Genomic DNA, 19,953 nt, shown 5'->3' with positions numbered 1-19,953 from the left:
ACAACATAATTTAGCGCAGTCTACTCTAACTTTTGCCTACTGCATGTACCCCCCAAGGGGTAGTTCCAACAACTGAGGATTACTGGGTGCAGGAATGCACCAGCTATTATCTTTTCTCCTGGCCAATTCTTCAACAGCTTCAGGCAGTAGGGGTGGTATAGAAAACACTACCGTGGCTCTAGGCCCCCTGAGGATTCCTTTACACAGGTCCTGCTGAGATGGCAGCTTTATGGTTTATTATCAGTGAAGTTGCAGTTGTTCAAGGTGAGCAATGCAGGTTAAAGAAAATGTTTGACAATTACCTTTCAAACTGACCAGGAAAATATTGTGAGAACTTTCCTGAAAGTTGTCTAATAGAATCTATACCTTACTCATAATTAAGAGGCACTCTGAAGCAAGATCCACAAAGTCATTTTGGTGTCCAGCTGCCTCTTTAGGCACCTAAATTCACCATTAGACACCACTGACATTCTCAAAACTCCTTTCTAGCTGCCATCTAATCCCATAGGTGCCTGATTTTCTACTTGTCAGTATTCGCAGCCACCTAAGGGCTAACGCCACTCCACAGCTAACTTCAGAGCTCTAGTTCAAGTCAAGCTCAAATGTCATTCTGGGACATATTAACAGGAGTGTTGTATGTAAGACATGGAGGTAATTGTTCCACTCTACTAGGCAATGGAAAGATCTCAGCTAGGATATTACATCCAGTTTCCGGCACCACACTTTTGGAAAGATGTGAACAAATTGGAAAGAATCCAAAGGAAAGCAACGAGAGTGAGAAGAGATTTGGAAAACATGACCCATGAGAAAATGTTGAAAGAATTGGGCACATTTTGTCTAGAGAAGACAGCTGAGGGATGAGGGGAACCTGGTACAGTCTTCAAAAATGTAAAATGTTGTTGTAAAGAATTCGGTCATTAGTTGTTCTCCATGTCCACTGAGGGTAGGACAAGAAGTTATCAGCTTTGTTTGCAGCAAGGAAAGTTGAGGTTAGATATTGAAGTTTTTTCTCACTATATGGATAGTTAAGCACTGGAACAGGTTACCTAGGGAGGCTGTGGAATCCCCACCATTGGAGGTTTTTAAGAACAGGTTAGACAAATGCCTGCCAGGGATGGTCTAGGTTTACTTAGTCCTGCCTCAGTGCAGGGGGGTGGACTAGAGGCTTCTTGAGGTCCCTTCTAGCTCTATATTTCTATGCTTCTAAAATGAATCCCAAAGCGGGATTCTCAAATTAGGCACCCCCCAGCCTATTTACCAGCAGAGCTATCCCTTTCCTCTGCATTTCAGTCTTGACTAGTTTAGGCAGCTCCCTGCTCAGCTTGCTGGCTTCTGAGGATCCCTTTCCAATGCACCTAACTCTTTCTATATATGGGGAGCCTGGGTGCCTAGCTCAGGGTTGAGGATTCCAGGGTGCCTACAAGTTAGGCATTGCAATGCTAAGCAGAGCAACAACCAAGCACCTTTGTGGTTCTGGCCGCCCCTGCCTTTTCTCAAGTTCACACTGGGTTTCAGTAAAGCAGCTGGCATTTAAACAAAAATGAGTGATTTGAACAAGGGATGTTATTTGTTTAGTTGGCTATTGAGCACTAATTTTTATTTCTTTTTATTTTCTGAATTTAGAAAAATCTGGATGGTTAGATAGAAAGTTATTGGCATCAAATGTGTGACCTCGGACCCGAGACCAAGAAGAAATGGATGCCGGTGATTCAAACAGGTCCACCTGTGTGACATTATTAACATGAACTGGGACCGTATAGATCACTATTGCAACCAAGGTCCTATAGTTGCACCAAATCTTGTACAAATGAGGTCAAGTAAGGTGTCTATGAAAAGGTTGTAATTTGCTGCTTATGATTATGCTGTCTATATGTGTGTATCATTTTTGTATGTGAAGTTATAAATATGGGCTATGTACTTGTATGTCAATGTGCTGGATTCTAAGTAGCATTAGTGAAGCATTTGGTTAGCTTCTTGAGAAAGAATTCTTCAGATTAAGTGCCCAATCAAGAAACACTTAACTGACTATGGACCTTGGGAGACTCCAATCCACACATGAAGAACGTTCAAGGTAACATATGAGCAATGGCTGCTCTACCTATAAAGAATTGAGTCATGCATGGACATGTGACTTGCCCATGTAACTCCAAACTCCATCTTGCTGTTGTGATTTTCCACCATAAGAACAAAGGGGTTTCCTTCCACATGGCAGAGGATATAAAAAGCCCTGGAAATCCCTCCATTTGGTCTTCAATCCTGCTTCTGACCTCTGGAAGAACTGTGCTTGAAACTGAAGCTTTGAACAAAGGATTGGATGACCCATCCAAACTGCGATGTTTGTACTTCAGAGACTTGATTGGTTTAAATCAGCAGTAATCCCATCAAGCCTAAAACAAGCCTGAAACAAGCCTGAACTAAGAACTTTGCAATTGTTGTATGTGTATTTGATTCCATTTAACCAATTTTAACTCTATCTATATTTCTTTCTTTTTATGAATAAACCTTTAGATTTTAGATTCTAAAGAATTGGCATTGGCATGATTTGTGGATAAGATCTGACTGCTATATTGACCTGGGTCTGGGGCTTGGTCCTTTGGGACCGGGGGAACCTTTTTTCTTTTACTGAGGTATTGGTTTTCAGAACCATTCATCCCCATAAGGAGTGGTGTTGGTGGTGATACAGGAAAACTGAAGTGTCTGAGGGAATTGCTTGTATGACTTCTGGTTAGCCAGTGGGGTAAAACCAAAGTTCTCTCTGTTTGGCTGGTTTAGTGTGCCTTAGTAGTGAAAGACCCCCAGCCTTGGGCTATGACTGCCCTGCTCTAAGCTATTTGTTCTGAATTGATACTCAGTAGTGTCCCGTGAAAGGCTGCTTTGTTACAACCTGAAAATAAGTTAATATTAATCAATAGTTTCAACAGACTGATGTAGGTGTGTTTAGAATAATGCCTCACTGATTTGATGGCATTCTTTCCCTTGGTGATGGTTCTTCTAGAATGACTGACTAGAAACAAGACAACATAGAATCATAGAATCATAGAATATCAGGGTTGGAAGGGACCTCAGGAGGTCATCTAGTCCAACCCCCTGCTCAAAAGCAGGACCCATCCCCAATTAAATCATCCCAGCCAGGGCTTTGTCAAGCCTGACCTTAGAAACTTCTAAGGAAGGAGATTCCACCACCTCCCTAGGCAACGCTTCACTGTATTAGGACTCCAGAAATGTAGGTTCTATTCCCTGCATGACACATTGACTTTCTGTGCAATTTTTCCCTCCCATCCTTTGTCTGTCTTGTCAATTCAGACTTATCTCTTTGGGGCAGGAAATGTTGGCACAATGCCTAGCATACTGGACTGCTAGGCACTACTGCAATATAAATAATAATGAATAGGAGAAGGCCGTGCTCATGGCTTTGGAAGCCATGGTCAAACAGTGGTCAAAATGATGGTCAAACACCACAAAGTTCAGTTGAATGCAGTGAGTTCAATGTGGTTCGTATCGAATTATATGAATTATATGAGTTTTACAATTACAATAACATTAATTGACTGTAGCCATAACATCACTTGTGGATGGAGTGTATGTGTACTTCAAAGTGTTCTAACGACAACCAAAGGAATGTTAGATAAAAAAATAGGTGTAGCCTGAAGCCAGTTTGTCATCTGGGCTTATGCCCTCTGAAGCCTGCGGGTGTTTAACCCTTACGTATGTGTATTTATCCTCTCTAATGTAATAGTGGATGGTTTTGTTAACCACATAACAAATTTTGTTTGAGTCCTACTAAACTTTTAGCCTCAACTGATATTGTGACAGTGAGTTCCTTAAGTTAATCAAGCAGTTCCTTTTATCAGTTTCAAGTTTGTTTCAGACTGAAGTAACAACTAAATATTAGCATCAGTTTATAAAAGATGTCAGACTTGTGTCTCGCTACCGTCATCTGGGAAGATGATTAAATACTGATCTGGGGACGCTATTTGCCCTGTTTGCTCCCTGCGATGATTTTGATTATTTATCGTTTGCCATATGTCACTTCATTGTCAAAAAATGGAACAAGGTCTCTGATTCAAAACTTGACATCTAAATAGACAGACATATAAACAAGGAATGGGACAAAAAGTGTTGAGGGGGGAGAAGAGAGTGATTGAGCAGTGAGGTTAAGCAAACAGCATGTTTATCCCCATGATTCTTAATGAGTGGTCTATTAAACTTCGATGACAGCAAGCCTAGGGTTAATAGCCTATCAGTATTTCCCTCACATAATCATGACCCACCAAACTTTCAAATATTTTACTGTATATTGAAAGCAGACCACACAATTGAAAATATGACCATTTTAAGGTTGTGTAACAGTCCAGATTATCTGATGTCAGATTAATTGGGGCACAGTTAGTCCAAGTGGGGTCAGAGGGAGCTGTGAAACTCAATGTTGAAAAAACAAAAATTCAGAAAAACATCTACAAGACACAAGAACAAGCATTTTTCGTCTGAAAATCCAGATAACGTTTTTTTATTGGTTCTTGCCAGCCTAACAGATGAGCTTCCTACTTTATGTGGGAAAAACATAATCAAAACAAATGATTAAATAAATGAAAGTTAGGAGCCTGAATAACTTTGGGGATCTGAGTCTTCATTCTCAGAGAAAATATGTATCTTCTCGCCAAACAATTCACCCCAACTCCTATTAAAAAATCCCCCATTGGGGCTGTTCCAGTCTCTCTCCTTTAATGTGGCTCAGATTATCTAATGGCCATTTGCTAGATGAAGAGAATTAGCCTTCAATGACCAGTTGAAAAGGGGTAACACTCACCTCAAGCAAGCGCCCCCCCTAACTGGGTGCATGTGCCTGCATTCTTTTAGTCTACAGTGACCTTTGACAGTGGTTTCTCAGGTGGGTTTCAGTGACTCAGCCCTCCAGTGACTTGGCTGGAGGGCTGAGTCACTGAAACCCACCTGAGAAACCACTGACAAAGGTCACTGCAGACTTCCGGGGTTTACAGTCCAATGGGGCCTATCCCAGTACCCCTCCTTTGGCAACATTGATGTCGCCCTCCCCAAGCTCAGTCTTTAAATAGTCTGGCCCTAGTATGGGGTAGTACCCCCCAGGGCTTCCTCCCTATAGACAATGTCTTCCTGCAGCCCTTCCTGCGGCTCAGTCTTAATCAGTCCTGCAACCCCTTCTGGGCTAGCCTTCAAATAGTCCTTTGACACTGGTATGGGGCCATGCCCCCCCAGGGCTTCCTCCCTGGAGACTCTTCACCCTCTCTGTTGCTTTCTGGCCCTAGCTGTTCTTCTATCTTCAGTCCCAGCAGCCAGCCAGGAGCTCCCTCTTGCTCCCCCGGTCCCTGCCAGCAACTGATCTGTTCATGGTCCTGCTGTTCCTTCAGCCTGATGGCCAGGAATGTAGTCCTCACTCTTCCAGCTCCAGGCAGCAACTGCCTGACTCTGGCTCTGCAGCTCCTTTTATATGGCACTCCTGGGCCGTGATTGACTGATCCCTGCAGACCTTCTCATTGTCTGCGTCCCTTGAAGCCACTCTAGGCAGCCTGGAGGACTTCTCTTCTGCTCCTTTCTGGGCTAGGGTGTGGTAGGATCCTGAGGCCTCCAGCAGGGGGCCTCAGGGCCTAGTCCACCCATCACACCATCAGTTACATTTTCACCTGTGCTATTTGCAAATCCCTGGCAATTCTATCTTGTCAAATTAGAGTTTTCTGAATGATTCCCCACTGACAGAGCTCTTCCACTTGGAATAAAGCCTTTGCTCACCAGTTTCTCTGTTTATTTCATGGATGGTACGAGAAACCCTCAATATGGCAACATTTTTATTATACATCCATAGGATTCTATTGTAAATTGTTACATTATCTGCAGCCGCTGGTTCCTCTTATGTGATAAATACCAAGGTCATGGATTTTATGGTGCTTATGTGCTGCCTTCTTAAAATCAGGTTTGTTTGTTTGTTTGTTTGTTTGTTTCTGAGGTGCTTTAATTGACACTACAGAGCTCCATTTAAAACCAGAATTTTCCTGCTTCAGGACTATTTTTGATTCAGGGCCTTTTGGCTCTAGTTGAGAGCAGGCCATGAAAGGCAGTATAATTCTGTTGCTACAGCAGCATAGCTGGGGCTATAACTTCATTTATATATTAAAGCTGGAACTGCCTAGGTTCCTTTTTAGAGTTACTCTAACATGTACACATGTGAACAATGTGACCCAGCCACCTGCAAAGATTGGACTCCCTTACTCTAGAACAGGGGTGGGCAAACATTTTGGCCCGAGGGCCACATCAGGGAATAGAAATTGTATGGTGGGTCATGAAAATGCTCACACAATTGGGGTTTGGGTGCGTGGGGTGGTGCGTGCTCTTGGGTGGGGCTGGGGATAAGGAGTTTGGGGTGTAGGAGGGTGCTCTGGGCTGGGACCAAGGGATTCGGAGTGCAGGAAGGGGATCAGGGCTGGGGCAGGGGTGCAGGAAAGAGTGCAGGTTCTGGCTGGGGATACAGACTCTGGGATGGGGCTGGGGATGAGAGGTTTGGGGTGCAGGAGGGTGCTCCAGGCTGGAATCGAGGGGTTTGGAGAGCAGGAGGGGGATCAGGGCTGGGGCAGGGGTTTGGGGCATGGGGAGAGGTTCAGGGAATGCAGGCTCCAAGCAGCCCTTACCTCAAGTGGCTCCCGGAAGCAGTGGCATGTCCCGTCTCCGACTCCTACGCGGAGGTGCGGCCAGGCAGCTCTGCATGCTGCCCCATCTGCAGGCACTGCCCCTGCAGCTCCCAATGGAGCACATAGGAGCCGGAGCGGGGTCATGCTTCAGCTTCCGGAAGCGGCGTGATCCAGCCCCTGACCCAGCGCCCTGGTCAAAGTGCCGGAGCAGGACTGAGCCATGTGGTCCGGCCCCTGACCCAGTGCCCCGGCCAGAGCGGGGCCCAGCTGCATGGTGTGGCTCGCAGGCCAGCTTAAAATGACTCATGGGTCGGATCCGGCCTGTGGGCCGTAGTTTCTCCACCCCTGCTCTAGAATAACAAAAACTGTGAGTAAATGAGACTGGAAGTCTTGCATGAAAAGCCACTCTCACACAAATTACAACATTGTCTGCTTAAGTTTCCAGATAACAGAAGAGGAATTGTGCAAGTCCTGTTTCCATTACAGCAAAACCTAGGAAAGCCAGAGACACAGAGGGGAAAATATAAATTGCTAATAGTAAAGGCCTGTAATCCCCCATCCTCCTCTACTCTCAGAAATGACTGAACAGGTCACCTTTGTTAAGAGGAAAGCCTGGAAAAATTCAGTCCATCCTCTCTTTGTCCCCTCCAAATACAAAATTAGGAACATGTGAACACAAAGGATTACAATGGAAACTGTTTTGTAACCTTAACCACCATAGCTGATGCTATCAGGTCTCTGCTTTAGTTCTCGCCTTTTTTGTTTTAATTAATAGGGAAACTGAATGGCAAGGATGAGTAGGGGTTGGTTTAAAGTCATCCTTGATTTCTCTGCCAGCTCCACCTATAATTAATCTAATGAAACAAACAGGAGTCCTAGAGGAATTTTGAAACAATTGCAATATCTTAATTAACACTGTCTTTGAGAGCCAGCATCTGAATTCTCCACAGTACCAGATTCTTTCCTACTGGGAGTGTAAGTGGGGGTTTATTGTCCTATAAGCCGCTTTTGGAGCAAAAGAAGCAGAGAAATAATTATCATAGCCTCAAGGAGTGGGAGACTGACTAGTCTGGCTTCACAATGTTGCGTTTTAGATGACAAGAAGACTTTTAGAATCTGTGTTGTCCCTTGCATATTGTATTTTTCTGTTCATTGGTGACAGATTGGCTTGATGGGCATTAACCATTGTAATGAAAAGTGAGAATATTCACCCTCACTACGTTACAGGTGTGCCATGAACAAAGGATTTCTTCTGCAGCTTTCTAGCTTTCCATGTTCAATGCATATCACAGAGAACAATATTTGAATTTCTTTCGTGTCATGTAAGAGATAATGTGGCTTCATAGGAAGCAAACAAATGCTTTGCAGATAGTGGAGGGCACTGAAGTAGGGCCTTTTGAGCGGATTTTGTGTGAATGCTTGAAAATACTCACTGAGAAAGTAGTGTTTTGGATGCAGGGATGGGGAGGAGGGAGTAATTTATGAAGTTAGAGGAGGAGAGATCAGGAACGGTTGTGAAAAAATATTTCCTGGAGACCTTTAGAGAAGACACTAAAGAAGTCATTAGCATTGTAGATTAAATAAGTTGAAAAGAGACTCTTCATCTTCCATAAATAGGGGAGACACAAAAGTAGTGGGTGAACTCTAGGCCCTAAATCTTTATTTCATCATTCCAATAACAATTATGTGAAGGTGTAAAATTGACACTTTTGTGTTGCTTTTCTGTCTTAGCCCCTTTTTTTTTGTAAAATGCTAGTAGCTAGTTAAAGCAGATAAGCAGAATCTATTTGTTCACTTTAAAATAATAATAGATATGCCATATGTAAAAAGAAAGATTCAGTATATTTTTATATTTCCAAAAGTTCATCCCAAACTTCATCCAAAAACCAGATTACCAAAATGACTATGGAAAATAACCAGATAGTATGGGAAATACCAGTGTAGAGTAGGAAAAGAAAGAGGAAAAGGGAAGGATTACTAATTGCTACCAACAACTCCAAGACCTTGGGGTCCATCTTGCTCCCATTCACAGCAATGACAGAATTCCTATTAACTACTCTGGTGCAGGAGCCGTGCCCTTGCATCTGTTTAATATATATGCCCATGACTGCAGTCTGTGCACATATACAGAGGGAGGACCCACCCAACTCATTCTTCCTTGTATTCTTCTGAGGCCAAAAGTTCCCGAAACTCAAGGCTGTGTTTAGGGTCAGAACCATCTTTTGCTAATGGCACTTCTTATACTGGGGCAAAGGAAGGAAGAGACCTTAAAAGTGTGATCAGCATCCTCCATGTGAGTAATAATGACCTCTAAATATATCTAGTATCAGGAAATGCCTATTCAATCAGTGTTGTAGGGTTCACCTGTTAAAAGGAAAGGAGAAGGATTGCAAAACAGAGAGATGCTGAAAGACAGTGAGCATGACCTTTGCAACACTAAGGGATGCAATCTCAATGAGCCACGATCCCAAAAGCCATGCCTAATTTGGATATAGACATTTATGGGAGATAACAAATCCACACTCATATTTCTGTGTAATCTGTGATAGTCTGTGGTAGTAATAGGGTCAAATAACATAGAGCCTGAATTTGATCTAAACTTCATCAAATTGGATGTACATGCATCATGGGTTGTACTCAGCTCTTGAGCATCCCCTTGCCATCCAGGCATGGTTCATTCTCTTCAGCTCCTAGCAGCCCCTGAAGGCTGTCAGCCTACCTCTGCAGGTCTTCTGTCACTCAGCCCTCCAGCCAGGCCACACAGTCTAAAATTCCTTCTGGGGTATAACAAACTCAAAATAGAAGCGGTTCTTGCCTTTCAGGGCCAACACTAAACAAGACAGTTTCTTGCTCTTCTTGGCTAAGTTGCCACTCTGGACATGAAAAAAGGCATTAGGGTATTTTAGGGGGAAAACATAGATTTATATTCATCTTTTTATCAGAACGAAGACATACATAAGAACACAAACACAAAACTCCATGAAGGAGAAGATAATTCTTAAGAGAAATATTTATGTGGCATAGTGAAAGATGCTGAAAATGTCATTTCTGAATATCTATGCATATACAGTATATGTCTTGTTGACCTACCCACAGTGTGAACTTGTGTAATGAACAAAAAATATCTATGTGCGTAGCCATGAAATGTTCACTAAAAACAGTTAATACTGCTGAATTACAATCCAAGGTGAAGAAAGCTGTAGCCTCGAGGGTGGGATAAAGTTAACACGGACATGTATTTTCTGTCAACTACTGAATAACTGGACAAGTCTAAAAATCTAAAGACAATCTACTGTAACTGGCACTGAATCAATTAGTGGTGAAACTTGGCTGAGATTGAAATAGATAAGGAAACAGCAGCCCACTATTCTAGAACCTAACTAGTGACTAGGAACAGAAATATTCACTCAGTTCTTCCACATTAGGCCAAATCATGGCAAAAGTACAGTATATAGCACCTTATTAAAGTTTGGAACATAAATTTTAAAAGACTATGAACATTATCACCCAAGATGTAGAAGACAGACCTCTGTTGAAAAAGGAGGCACATTATTGGCTGGAATAAGTTTAAAAATTCATATATTATTTTTTCTCAATCACATTTACTTCATCTACTTAGGTCAGGGACTCAGTAAATTTACTTCTGAAATAATCCAGAAAGTTCTTTGGAGATAACTGCAGACTGTAAAAAATAAAGGGATAGATCCTCATCTAGTGTGAATTTTGTCATAGTTCTATTGACTTCAGTAGAGCTAGGACAATTTGATCAGCTGAGGATCTCCCCCAAAGTAATTTGTTCAAACTGTTCTTTCAAAAGTGGGCATATCACTGGATATATAAGCAAATGTATTAGTTCATGGGAATATTGCAGCATGTGCCTTTAGATTTCGTGAAGCATGGTCAGATAGACCTAATCTACTTTCTGATGGTAATGACATTGGCAATGAACTAGGAGAAGAATCCAGCCAGAATGAGAGCACTAAAAGAAAATCACTTTAGAAACTCTTTGATACATACACAAATAAGAAATGAATGGAACAAATGCACTTAAAACTTTTAAATGGATTTCTAATTTGACTGTGATTTAAAAACAATCTTATCTCACACTAACATATATTGAAGGACAAAATTGCATTCCTTAATTTCTGATTTAGAAAGTAGCCTTTATACGTTTATGCATTTTCTGTCAAAGCAACTTCATTCACTGCCAAATCTTGCCAACATTTGTTCTAAAGTCTTTTAAGATTCTGTTAAAGATTGATTGCTATAATGTTGTGATAGATGTCTCATGATTTTTTTTGTAATGTGTGTGTGAGAGAGGGAATAGCACAATTTATTTATTTATATACCAATGTGCATAAGTATTTGAAAGCTATTATTTATAATACTATTGTCTTAAATTACAATAGTGTGTCATGGAAGAATGGTTAAACAAAGTCAAGTTTGCTGTAACATTTGCATTCTTTTGTGTGTCTGAGTTATGACTGCAAAAGTAATGAAAAAGGGAGGTTTGTGGTTGTTGTTTTTTAAAATAAGCTAGAGCCATCTGTCATTTTTGGTGGTATGGATGTACTGCAGTTTACAGAGGCAGGGGTAGAGAGTTTATTTATAAACAGATTGCTCCTTAGTTATTCTTAGGGGAAGCATATGTGCACCACAGAAATGCCAGAAAATCATTTACAGTGAACTTGGTGGTAGCAAGAGTACTGACACTGCTAACTGAGTCAGTGTGTGCATTTTAGCCAAAGACAAAGAGGGTGCAAAATTCATTTTAGCATGTATTGCAATCCTGTCCAAATTATTATGGGGTTAAGGCACTAAAAATCAGAGGAGGGAAAAAAAGATGTTAGACACTTCTAAAAGCATCCTTTGGAAAGGGTGTAAATCAGAGAATTCATAAGTAAGAAAAATAAATCCTCAAGCTTACATTTCAGTGCAAAACTATTTACATTTCAATAATAGATGTTATTGTCAAAAAATCGAATCATCCTTAAAATGAAAAATATGGGGCCCAATTCTGGTCCTATTAAAGTCAGTGGGGCAACTCATTTTGACAACAATGGATCCAAGCTATAGAACTATTCCAACATATTTTCTCATAAACTGCTTTTCTGGCATCTTTCATTTAATGCATGGCTGCAAAATATTTAACTTCAAAGTGCAAACATTTGAAAATTGTCCTTTTTCAGCTTTGTGGAGTTTCTCCAAAAAATGTTTCCTGTTAAATTTTTAGCATCAGAAAAATGTTAGTTGAAGTTGGTTACATTTTAGTGCACTATAGGACATTAATGAAAAATTCAGTGCAGTTTTTCATGGGATATTTGAGTTTCAAGACCGCTTGATGGTTGGGTTTAGTCATATGGCACTTTTTGGGTTCCCTAATTGGCTGATCCTACTCTGAGTTCTCAGAACAGTTGGTAGTGGCCTATTAGACTTGCTTTTTCATGCCTTCATGGGTTGGAGAAGATATGCTCCTCAAATATACAAGTGGAGGAATAGGCGCTGGATAGGAATATCAAGCTACCAGTCCTCCCCACATACAAAACCCCATCGTAGGTAAGAAGGTTTATGGTTATCAGGAGAAAGTGGAAAAGGAAACTGTGACAGACCCTTATTTTCACTAACTAGAATAAGCCAACTTCATGTGATGATGAGACAGAATCACAGAAAAAGTTGCTTTCCTCAAACGATGAACAAGGAACTTTATTAGAAAATATAAACCTGTATTATCCCCAAGAGCTACATGATCCATCTGAGTCACTGTAATGCTTCTGCTTAGAACCTAACTTAGCTCCCTTTTGACTTGCTTCCTGTTACAGATTTAAAGAAAGAACATATTTCCTTACACCTCCCTGGTTGCCCCATTCCCCAGGCATTGCAAGGCAACTGTCCTCAGCAAGCACAACAAAACAAAGCAAACATGGAGTCTGCAGACCAAGCCATTTTGGAAGTATGCTGGGCCAAAAAAAAGAGTCAGGGACAACTTTGCAAAAGAGTTAATGGCAGGTACTTTTTTTAAAAAAAAAACACCCTTGGGTGAATACTCAACCTTGTCTGAGCTCTGGGTGCCATGGGAGAGTAAGGGGATCTGCAGAAAGCTGGTTGCAATTCCCTGAATCAGCCCTAGACGGAGTTAGAGCAGCTGGGCACTAGCTCTAACTCACACCAGTGTAGAACTAGCTTAGCAGAGCTTTGGTCCACTCTGGCTCTGCCCCTCTTTATGCACTTTGTGCTGGTGGGGAGATTGGCACAGGAGCTGCCTCCATCAGCCATATGTGAGCGATATTCAATGGCTATTTCTGGCCAGAACCCATCCACTTTGCACTGTCTGAGCAATGCAAAGTCCATAGAGTAGACAGGACATAATCCAGCTCTAATAATATAAAACCTCTTTTCTGATTTATTTTCAAGTGATGAGAGGTAACATGGAGAATTACAGGAGGGGTTGGGGCTTTTCGGGAAGATTTGGAGGAAGGGCTTGTAAATGAGCTTATAATGGAAAACTAACTTCAATCTGACTAGCACAACTCCATAATATTACACATATGGCCTATAATTGAATGTTAGAATGTTATTTATTCTCTGAAACATTTGTGGTATCCTGCTGTAGAGATGGGCTTATTTGCTGCTGCTTCTGCTCAATATTATTTTATTATACTTTAATTTGCTAGTGTTCAGTCTTGTGATTAACTGTGTGCAGTGCCCAATCTGCATGCGTCATATTCAGTAATGCTTAGGCTACACATTAAAAACAGTGGGAAAGAATCCAGATGGGTTTTATAGACTTCCAGTTTTGAGAGTTCAAATAATCACTGAAATGTTCAGATGCTTATGTGATCATTTTGTGCACAGAGCATTTTGCGCTTTGACCATCTCTGACCACCTACAGAAAGTCAATTTGTCTTGAATGCTACTGATTATAGATTGGGAAAGGCATACTGATCTAGCAGTGAAATATTGCAAGCTCTTTATGCAGGCATCACGTCTGCCTTGGTGTTTCTTCAGCATCTAGCACACTGGTTTCTTCTTAATTTTGGCACAGTGAATGTTTCAGTATCCAGCCCCATTCAGATTGGGTCATCTGGGAGCCATTGTAATATAAGTTATAAATAATAATAAAAGCTTTAGCAATACCCTCTAGAACTCCAGAGTTTTCATATTGCTAGCCATAAAGGACTTGATTCAAAGCCCATTAAAGTCAATGGAAAGGCTCCCATTGATTGCAATGAGCATTGGATCAAGCCTTCATAAAAAAGAGAGTCTGGTCTATCTTTACTTGCTATAATGATATCTGAAAAGTACTTAGCTTTGAAGTAGCTAGGGATTTACATAAAATATGAAGTAGCCAAGTCAAATAATGCTGCATCAATCATTTCATTTTCACCCAATCTATGGCCAGCTAGCTTCAAATCTCTCCATTTGTTGATAATGCTGTGGGCAATGGTAGGAAAAATTTTCACACACCACTGTAGGGTATTGAATCTTTTGCAAATATTGAAAAATGTGTGTTCTGTTCTATTCAGATTATTATATCATGCCCATCACCATGGAGAGTACCTCCTAATATGCATTAAGCAATATGACTAACTTATGTTTCCTGTGGGTCTGTGATGCTCTCTAAACAGGTGACCAGCTCTATGATGAAGACCAGCTCAAATCAGAGCAACAGGACAATTCACTTGTGTATGAATATCAAAGAAGGGTTGAGTGTGTCAATATGTATCCAGGCCAATTAACTTGAGCTGATCGAAATCAAGAGAGATGTTGATAATATTGTTTTCATCTGTCTGTATCCTGTACTTAATTTGTCTAAGACTGAAATAGGTGTTAGGGTTTAGAGTGGCAAAATGCACAGGAGAGCCTAAGGGGACTGTCTGTGGCTCCATGGTAAGACTAACATAGTAATCCAGGAGTGCACACTTGTTACTGGTTTGGTAAAATCTAATTATAGAACATACCATCAGTTTGGGGTGCCTGCCCTGTTTTCTGACAGTCTGACCTGAGTTTGTTACTGTCAATTGTGAGACACATACTAGACATCGTGACAGGTGACCGCACCCAGTGGAGTGACCTGCAAAGGAAAATAAATTGGCTTCGTGATTTTGTTTGTTTTGTTTTGTTTGCTTCTTAATGATACATAAAGAAGGACTGAATGGATGTTTCTCTTTTCAAGGTTGGTGGTTTGTGGGCTTCCTCCACCCCCTTCTCTGTCTCTGCGAAAGATAGATGTTGCCTATTTTATTTTATTTTTTTGCTGGAAGTCTTTACAGACAGTCAGAAAACCAGTAGGATTAGGACTACACAACTACCAAGCAAGTGAGCATTAGCAAAGTCAGTACAAACTAAAATTTCACATATACAATGACTTGTTTATATGCTCTATATGCTGAAATATAAGTACAACATTCATATTCTAATTAATTTATTTTATAATTATATGGTAAAAATGAGAATTTTTTCAGTAATAGTGTGCAGTGACACTTTTGTATTTTCATGTCGGATTTTGTAAGCAAGTAGTTTTTAAGTGAAGTGAAACTTGGTGTATTCAAGACAATTCAGACTCCTGAAAGGGGTACAGTAGTCTGGAAAGATTTGGAGCCACTGCTTTATAGGAAGGATGATCTTGTGGGTAAGCACAACTGGTGATTGAAAGACCTATGTTCTATTGCTGGCTTTGCCAAAGACTTTAAATCAATGAAAACATTGCCCTTAACAGATACAGTTGGAGCCCTTAACACACTATGCCTCATTTTCCTCATCTGTAAAACAGGGATAATAAGATTTACCTAACTCATAGGGTGTTGCCTTTATGAATTAGCTTCTATGAATAAAGCATTTTAATATTCCTAGATTAAAGGTGCTATCTAACTGCAAGATTTTATAATCACTTCTGGAGGCATTTCCTCAAAAGCTGATCTGAATTATAAAATGAAACCAAGAAATCCTAACAATTGTAAAAAATATTCATTATTTTTTCTTAAATTAGGCTGAAATTCAGTCTCCATCTGTGTCAGACAGTTCAGAAGACACTGAATCAGAATGTAGTAATGGCAAGAGGTAACGTTCGTGAATGTAATTACAATGCATTTGTCACAGTTCAGGGCAACTGCACCCGGATTCCCACTCTATGGTCTAGCAACAGTACCCACTCCTTCTGGCTCCCAAGTGTTTCCTCTCTTGGGCGAAGATACACATCTCTCTCCTGAGTGGGCTGCACAGTTCTCTGACTGTACTGTGCATTCCCTAGCAAAATCAGACTGCCTCAGCAGGCCTGCTTTCCTTTTCTCCTCAGAGATGGTAAACAGTGTAATGGCTACAATTCCTTCTAAGCAAACACATTTATTCTTATGGTAAAAGCATTACAGAGAAAACATATTAAAACAATAAAAGAATCTACACACATGCTAATAAGCTTATCAGAGATCACCCCCTGGTTCTAACAACAGTTCTGGCCAGTGAACAGTCCTTCAAATCACACCCAGAGGTTTTCCTATGATTACAAGTTCACAACTCCTTTTGCTCAGAACAAGAACCCTCATGAATGTGAGAGTCACTCCTTTATCCATTTTTGGGTCTCTGAAGAGACTGTGACTAGGCAGACAATAGGTTTCTGCTCAAGATGCAGCTTCAAAAGGCTAGATCAGGAGGTAGGTCATTGGCACTCCCCTCCCAAGTATTTCCTAGGAATCCCACTTAACTTTATTTGTGTAGCACATCGTTTCAAAGAGTACTTGGAAGCTTATAACTCTCCTCAGCATTTATATTAGTCATGTCCCCCTTTAAAGAAGTTACAAACAATTCCAGAATAATACATAAGCACTTGCATTCTTAATACAATGAACTCCTAAAATACTTAAATTTAATTCAGTAGGTTTTAACTTAATTCAGTAAGGTTTGTCCAGGACATTGCAGGAAATTCCCACACCTGTCACAGTATTCTCATAAACTAAGTTTCATAACTGCTACAATTAAATTGCTGATGATCCCTCGGAGTCTGAGGATGTTTGTCTTCAATAAAATGATAGCCAGTTATCGCTGGTTGATCCACAGATGGTTAATGACACCGATCTGGGATCCACAGATCTTGTCACAATTGGGGCAGACATTTCCCAGTGGAAGGGGTGGATCTGGATTGTTGAGTCAGGTTGCGGAACATTCTTTCCTCCTTCCCCATTTCTCCATTTCCTGTTGTCTCCATTAGATCTTGAAGTATTGGGATCCTTGGTTGGGCTGAGGGCTTGAGTTTCACATGAGTTTATGTCAATATTACACTTCTTCATGTTGGCTTTGAGGTTGTCTTTGAAGTGCTTTTTTTGCCTGTCCACCGTCTGTTGGCCATGACTCAGCTGTGAGAACATGACTTGCTTCAGAAGTCGATTTTCTGGAGTACAAAGAACATGACCAGCCCAACGGAGATGGTGGTGGATGATATGATCATAGCTTCAGTGGTGGAGGTTTTGGCTTGGGACAGAACACAGAGCACTGATGATAAGGTGTTGGTCATCCCACTTGATTTGGAAGAGCTTGTAGAGGCACTGTTTATGATATCATTTGAGAATCTTGAGGTGTCTATTATACATGACCCAGGTTTAGACATCGTACAAGAGGGCAGGGATAACAACAGCCTGGTACAGGAGAAGCCTGCTTTGATTGTTGATGTCATGATCTTCAAAGACATGTTTTCTCAAGCATCTGAGAGCTACACTGGTGCATTGAAGGTGGTGTTGAATTTCCTCATCAATGTCAGCTTTCTGCAACAGATATCTCCTGCGGTAAATGAAGTGCTCGACATTCTCTAGGGTCTCTTTATTGATCTGAATTATGGGATCATGATCCTGGTGATTTGGAGTATGTTGGTGAGTACTTTAGGTTTTTTTGGTGTTGAGTGTGAGGCCGAGTTGGTTGTAAGCCTCAGAGAAAGTCGATTATTTTTGGAAGATCAATTAAATAGTAGAAGTATGGCTATTTGCACCACTTGTTGGGGTAGGCTAATGGTATTCTTGTTCCTGTGGAAATATCTAGTTCATTAAGGGAAGCAAGCAAAGATTACCTTTGTTTTAGGATCTGTTGGGCCAGATCCTGGGGTCCTGACAAGTGGCACACAGCACAGATTACAGGCTGGTGATACAAAGGTGGCATAAACCTCAGCTTTGCACTCTTCTGATCCTAAAGCAACTGTCTGCAGAGTCATCACCCCCCCAACCCCTCCACCCCAGTGTATTTTAGAGCAGCCCTGAGACTGCTCTAACTCACATTGGCAAAAACAGCATGGTGTCACACATCCTCTCCAGAACAATCACTATTAGAGCTATTTTAGAGCCTATGTTTGAATTAAGACTGCCTTCCCAGTGGGTAACTCTTACCTGCTCTCTCCCAAGCTAGGTTTGTGGGCCCAGGATAATCCAATTTACAGAGCTGTTCACCAGTCAGGGTGAACTAGTTTAACATTTTAAATCTATACCCACCATCCTCTGATGCTTTAAGACCTGCTCTTTGTTATGATAGCCACAACCTTGTAATTTACTGTCTTGTGTACTGTCCTCTGCTGGATGGAATGTCAGACCTGCTCAGGGGTGTGTGATTACGTCACTCCCTTGGGCTGCTCCACACAGAAATTAAACCCTAATCTTAGTACAACTAATAGAGATTATGGGCCGGATTCTTATTTCTGTGAGAGGGAAAATGCTAGAAAAAAAGGTGGCAGAGCCCTTTCCGGCACAGCTGCTCTCCCCTCCCCTCATGTAGGGTGCATGTCATAGGAAGAAAGGGCCATGTTAGGGGAAGGTGTGGGGAACGGCTGACCTCCGTTCCACTATGCCCAATCCTCCATTGCCATAAGGTTCTATAGGGCCCATACTGCAGTGACATAAATTAACCCGAAGACTGCTCTAGTTTATGTGGTGCTGGGTTAGTGTAAACCAGTTTATAGGACAGAGAACTATAATTGGCTCCCTGGTGTACTCCCTACCTCAGCCCTCACAAAGGGAAAATGTATCCATGACTCTTTTAGAGACCTCTGTTTTTAAAGTAAAATCCTGAGTTCCATCTCACATTTAATTCAAAGTCTTAGGTCTGATCTACAGGACACTTCAAGTGCTGAGTCCAAGTTACCTCAATGTATGGCCATCCAAGACAGCTATGCTTCATTCCTTTCCCTTGTTATCAGGCATTCCAGACAATTTCCACTTCACTGCACCATGTGAATATTGTGGCTAAAGTAAGGCTTCTAAACCAATATTTAGGGACCTACATGAATGACTTGATTTCCACAGTGGGAGCTGTTGTGTGCCCAGTGTTTCTGAAAAATCAGGCCATGTACAGACAACCCATCAAATCATTCAGACACCCCTTTAGAACTACCTCCAATGTGAATAAAATTTTAAGTAGGCTCTCAAAATATTCTAGAGTGTCTATTATCTTACCCTAGAGTTCTAAGTAATCTCTATCTCTTCCAAAGTCAATACTTTAATTTACACTATTTGCATTTCTGAATCATTTTCTTGAATAAATAAATTTCTAACATCTGTTTAAATACCAGTCCATTAGCTCTGCAACCACATGGAATTTTTACTCAAATCTGATAGTTTAGAGCTAAAATGTGAGCTTTAAAATGACACTTATCCTGAGCTTGTGCTAACAGCAATCTTTTAAACGAGGGATAAACTGCTGTCATACTGGAGAAAGAAAGCTGGTTCAAAGCATTAATTATTTGGGAAATGAGAGCACTCTTAAATCCATCAGCATATTTTCAATGAACTCTTAGGGTGTTTTTACAAAGACGCTAACTTTTCCTAAATACAGCTGTCTGTGTCAATGTAACCATCTCTGGCTTTGTCTCTAGAGTTTGTAAACAAGACTCTGCCATTTATTTTTAAATTAATAATGTTATAATTTTGCTTTGAAAGAAAGAAAAACATTCTTGAAGTATTGCATAAATGCTTTTTATCATTGCTTTCAGCATCAGATTCCATCATATAATTAATAATTAACAGATTTGTATTTTGGGGAGGTAGTTCTTCCTAGTGAAGGACTGTGGCTTTTGGTGGGAACCTAACATAGCTGATAAAGCAATGCTGATCATAATCAAGAATCAGTTTTAAAAAATAATCACTGGAGGGGGAAAATCCACAGAAAATTGCAAATTGCATGTAGGCCCTTCATGTGGAATACACATATTCTTCACATACTGTGCTGTAACTTTCACCCTGAATGCTCTCCGCTGTCCACTTCTCGGTCACATAGGACCTAATCCAAAGCCCACTGGAGGCAAAGCAAAGATACCTGTTGACTTTGGATC

Source organism: Eretmochelys imbricata, chromosome 1 (assembly GCF_965152235.1).
Source record: "Eretmochelys imbricata isolate rEreImb1 chromosome 1, rEreImb1.hap1, whole genome shotgun sequence".
Classification (NCBI taxonomy): domain Eukaryota; kingdom Metazoa; phylum Chordata; order Testudines; family Cheloniidae; genus Eretmochelys; species Eretmochelys imbricata.
This window is presented reverse-complemented; position numbering follows the sequence as displayed.